Source organism: Barbus barbus (assembly GCF_936440315.1).
Source record: "Barbus barbus genome assembly, chromosome: 11".
Classification (NCBI taxonomy): Eukaryota; Metazoa; Chordata; class Actinopteri; order Cypriniformes; family Cyprinidae; genus Barbus; species Barbus barbus.
Window position 1 is genome coordinate 13,079,324 of NC_136739.1, and position 6,056 is coordinate 13,085,379.

The window sequence follows — 6,056 nt, forward strand, 5'->3', positions numbered from 1 at the left end:
TTCAAAACTTATTCTACAAAACATAGATAGAAATATTAACATATCAATTATTAATCATCTATGAATGCATAGTCATGTTTTGTAAATGATTAGTTCATCATTAGCTAATTACTTGTAAATGACTTTTAAATGAATTAACAAAACATACACAAATTGTTAGCATATCACTTATTAATTGCTTATGAATGTTTTGTAAACGATTAGTTAATCATTAACTAATCACTTATAAATTACTTATAACTGGACGTTATTATAAAGTGTTACCGAAATTTGTATGACTGTTAAAAAGCTGTATATGAATGTGTGTAGTTGCCTATGAGTGAAATTAATTTGCTACATTTGCCATGTTTTCACTGATATGATCAATGGCCTCAATTAGTGTCACTTCACTGCCATCAAATCCTCTCCCATGGCCTCATGGGACAGTAAAGTATCCATCAGGTCAGCCGGGAACTTCTCACCTACTGGATATACTACTTGGCTCACATAGAGTTTTTCACGTACTACAGTATATAATATTGTAAGGGAACTGTTGTGTGTGTGTCATGTGTTCCTGCCTCTTGTGCCCATATTTGGTTTGTTTCCTGTCCTTGTCATGTCATTAGTAGTTTATTCTGGTCCAGCCGTGTTCGTTAATTTACCTGTGTATTTATAGTCCTGTCTGTGTAGTGCCATTTTGTCTGGTCTACTCATTACTCCCCAGTGTTTGATGTCTGTGTCTGCCTTGCCTTGTCCTACCTTGATTGTTTTAGTAAAGTATATGTTATTTGAGTTTACATCCGTGTCTGCGTGTTCCTCGTTCCTCCCTGCTGTGTACACGTGACAAATATAGAAGTAGTTATATTCAGATTGCAGCAAGTCAGTAGTTACATATGTTCTTGATTCAATGTTTTGAACAAATGAGCGAATGATTCAGTAATTAACTCATAAAGACAGTCACTTGTCGCCACCTACATGCAGAAACCTGCAGAATGTGGAATTTAAAGGGTTAGTTCACCCAAAAATTTAAATTCTGTCATTAATAACTCACCCTCATTTCTGTGTGCCCACAGACACACCTACATATTAACTAACTTACACAAGCTTAAACGATAGCATTATGAAAACTGATTTGCAGAGTCTAATTTTCCTGCAGATGGATACAGGTGGCCAGTGTAAACAGGGCTGTAATTCAGCACCCTGGCATTGTGCACAGACCTGGGATACCCTATAAAGATATCGAGGAACTTCCCCTGGCGGTCAGTGACGGCCTGCAGCTGAATGAAACAGCTTCCAGTCAAAATAGCTGGTGGTTCAATTCGGATGTGACAGACATCTATTGTTCCCACCTAGCGGTCTAGGTAAAGTGTTTGTAGTGTATACTGATTGTACAATCATAACCATAAAATTGTCATTAGTAAAATATTTATAAAAAAATATTATAGAAGACAAATTATTGGTTATTGTCCAGCAGTATTTTTTGGCCAATTAAAAGTAAGTGATAATTTGTTTTTGTCAATTATAAATACATAAATAAATATTATAATATTATAAATATTAAATATTACAACAATTATTATTATTATTACTACATTTGAGATTTCTGTCCCCTTCACTTCTGAAATGATTGCTATTCCCCTGCCCTGTAATATAACTGAATATAAAACTTTAGCTTTATGCCGTATTATCTTTATTTGGGCATCAAATATTTTGTGGCTCCACGTGAATTTTATTCGGTGAGAAAGGGGCCAAAATGGCGTTCTTGACGTTGAAGGTTGCAGACCCCTGCACTAGGTCATCAGCGGTGGGGAAAGTAATCAGCCTCCTCAAAATCCTGATGACTGCTCTGCTCATTCTGTGCACAATGTCATGCACAGAGGATCTGGGATGTCGAAGGCCACCCTGTATGATGCTGCTCACAGTCTGTTAATATGTATATAGTTTGTTTTAAGATTAGTGTTTTTGTGTATTGTTTGTAATGAATATATTGTATTTGTTTATATGTATTTATATAAATATGTATTTTTAGATTTATATCAGCCTCTGTCATTCTGCCTGTGGCTTTTTTATTCTGAGGTGAAATTTACTAGATAGATAGGTGATACTTATTATGTTTTGTTTTATATTATGTATTGTTTATACATACAGTGTGTGTTTGATGTGTGTATTGATGACTAATATTAATCCATCCCTTAGACACCTCTTGGCACATTAACAGAGAATGTTGTCCCGCTGCCAGGGGGCCCATGATCAGGATCCTTTCTGCCCAGAGCGGATGAGTGCATTCAGTTTCCATCCTGAATGCAATTTCTTCTCGATTAGAGTCTGAAAGATGCAGTGCTGTACATCAGCCTTAGGCACTGAGACGTCAAACAAACAACGACAGAGAGCAAATAGAAAACAGACGAAAAGAGTGGTGATCCCTGTTTCCCTGACATCTCAAAAACACGACTCTTAAACATGTGACTACTGCTAACAACAGAGACACGCCAGTCCTGAAAACAATGAGGAAAGATCCATCAGGTGACCTGTCACACATACGATTTAGCAACTGAAAGTCCCTGGGCTGCTTTTGCTGTATATACACTGAGTAAAATGCACAAAAATATCATTCATATTCATGGTCTTCTGATGCTGAAGGCTGGGGATTTGTGTCTGTTTGTGATGTAGTTGGCATTTTTGTAATGAAACATCTGCGCTGAATTTTCAATTATTTATTCTGAAACACCTCCAAGAGGATTGGAAAAAAAATCTAACTCCTGGTCACTACAGACAGAAACAGCAGTAACTATATAAAATAGTAAAATACTGTCATGCAGTCCAAGTACTGTTTATAATAGATCTACCTGTTATAACGTGCAAATCATAAAAACGCTAGACTTATGCAGTATGACAGTTCTCTGTCAAATCGTTTAATTTGTTTTAATAAATGAAAAGTGTGTCACTTTACAAACAAATCAGCATGTTAGAATGAACAGGATTAAATTACATTTTAAAATATATTCAAATACAAAGCAGTTATTTTAAAATGTAATAATAATTGTAAATACTACCGTTTGACTGTGTTTTTGATCAGATTTAAAAATTTGACCAACCCCAAACTTTTAGTTTTTCAATGGACAATTCTTAAACTACATTTGGTAAATAAGCTACTGACCTTGAATTTATAACCCTGATGTCAACATCTCATTGCTTTTCCAATCTGACTGCAAAGATCTCAGTAGTTAGACCTTTCAAACTCAACAAACTCCAGCAGTTCATAATCATTTGTTTAGTCACAATTATTTGTCAACTGTAAAGATGATTTGAAGTTTGTCTGACCCATAATTTATTATTAAAAGGCTAAGAGACTCCTGAGACACAATGGCATGTTCAAAGGTCTTCTATAGACAATTGACTGTTAAGCACAAACAAATATATAAAATCATTTTCTGGTAATCAACTGGAAACAATTATGTTTAGTCAGAAACCTGGAACACTGATATAGATGCTATAAATAACATGCTTTTGTACATTTTGAACATGTTCATTATTAATGAATGGATTCTAATCAGTCTTCAAACATTTCTTCATGTTTTTCTCCTTTAGCTGTGGTTAAATAGATTTAGTCTGAGAAATGGGTAACATATGGTATTGTATTACATTATATTTTGATCAGCCACACTGTGCTGGGAAAGGATAAAAAAGGCAAGGCAAAATGATGCATTAGTTTTCTCTGAACAACAATTATCCTCAGTAACTAAACAGTACTTTGTTTAACCTGCTTGAATTTCTTCATTCTTGTCAAATCTGAAGATTGATTTTTTTTTAGCAAGTCAAGTCAATATTATTTGTATAGCGCTTTTAAAAATGCAAATTTGTCAAAGCAGCTTTACATCGGCTTGATATAAAGCTGGGTGGCTTTATATCAGCTTTACAGTATTTAGATGAGGGAAATAGTTTGTCGAAATAGTGTCATTCTCCTCTGGCCAGACAAAATCAGCAGTTTAAATCTAGGCTAAAGCAGAATCAGATGCAAAGGACTCATCTGGTTCCTGTGGTCTTGTCCCAATGGCCATCTTGGAAACAGGGTCTTCTCTGGGGATCATCTAGGTGTCCTGGCTGTAGAGGTCATCTCTAGGTGCTGATCCACCATCTGATCTGGATACAGTCTGGATCTGGGTGGCTACGGTGACCTCGGAATAAGAAAGAAACAGACTAATATTAGTGTAGATGTCATTCTTCTAACAATGTAACAGGTACATCAGGTGTTTTGGGAAGTGTTCCCGGTTCCGGTTGACCTAATTAATGCAGCCTAACAATCCTTTATTTGAATTATAGAAATGTGATAGTGTATTATGTGTAAGCCAGGTTAAAGAGACGGGTCTTTAATCTAGATTTAAACTGACAGAGTGTGCCTGCTTTCCGAACAGTGTTAGGTACATTGTTCCAGAGTTTGGGCGCTAAATAGGAAAACGATCTCCCGCACGCAATTGATTTTGATTATCAAATGGCCAGAGTTTTGAGATTGCAGTGGATGTGAAGTACTATGGTGTGATAAGAGCTCACTCAAATACTGAGGTGCCAAACCATTCAGGGCTTTACAGGTAATTAGCAAGATCTTAAAATGTATACAATGTTTAATAGGGAGCCAGTGCAGTGTTGCCAGAACCGGGCTAATGTGGTCATACTTCCTGGTTCTAGTAAGAACTCTAGCTGCTGCATTTTGAACCAGCTGGAGTTTGTTTATTAAACGTGCAGAGCAACCACCCAATAAAGTATTACAATAATCTAGCCTCGAGGTCATGAACGCATGAATGAATTTTTCTGCATTTTACATTGAGAGCATAGGTCGTAATTTAGATATATTTTTAAGATGGAAAAATGCAGTTTTACAAATGCTAGAAAAATGTTTTTCGAAGGAAGGATTGCTATCAAAAAGTACGCCTAGGTTCCTAACTGATGACGAAGAATTTACAGAGCAGCCATCAAGTATTAGACAGTGATCTAGGTTATTACATGCAAAAGTTTTTGGTCCAATAATTAACACCTCTGTTTTTTCAGAATTTAGCAGTAAGAAATTGCTAGTCATCCAGTTTTTGATATCAACTATACATTCCGTTAGTTTTGCAAACTGGTAAGTTTCATCAGGTTGCTAAGAAATATAGAGCTGGGTGTCATCAGCATAACAGTGAAAGCTAACACCATGTTTCCTAATGATATCTCCCAAGGGTAACATGTAAAGCGTGAAAAGTAAGGGGCCAAGTACTGAGCCTTGAGGTACTCCATACTGCACTTGTGATTGGTATGATAACCTCTTAATTTACTGCCACAAATTGATGGTGGTCAGATAAGTACAATTTGAACCATGCCAGTGCACTTCCTCTAATGCCAACATAATTTTCTAGTCTATTTAAAAGAATTTTGTGGTCAATAGTGTCAAATGCGGCGCTAAGGTGCAGCAGCACTAATAGAGAGATACAACCACGATCAGATGATAAAAGCAGGTAGTTTGTAACTCTAATGAGAGCAGTCTCAGTACTATGATATGGTTTAAAACCTGACTGGAAATCCTCACTTATATAATTTTTCTCTAAGAAGGAACATAGTTGTGATGATACTACCCTTTCTAATATCTTTGACAGAAAAGGGAGATTCGAGATCGGTCTGTAATTAATTCTGTAATTAATTCTTTGGGGTCAAGTTGTGTATTTTTAATGAGAGGCTTAGGCTTAATAACAGCCAGTTTGAAGGCTTTTGGGACATATCCTAATGACAATGATGAGTTAATAATATTCAGAAGAGGATCTATTACTTCTGGAAGCACCTCTTTTAGGAACTTATATGGAACAGGGTCTAAAATACAGGTTGTTGGTTTAGAAAAGTTAGCAAGTTTTTATTGTATTCTTACATAGGGTTTCATATTTCTAATAGGAATTGTACCATGTGTATTTAGTCAAAGTAATTCACATTTCTTAGTATTTGTGACTAATGAGACCTGTTGGGAAAATAGTTTTAAAAACATATGTGTGTGTAATTATGTGTTGTTGTTGATCTTGGTTACGTTTTTACATCCTGGATTTATTTATTATTTGGAT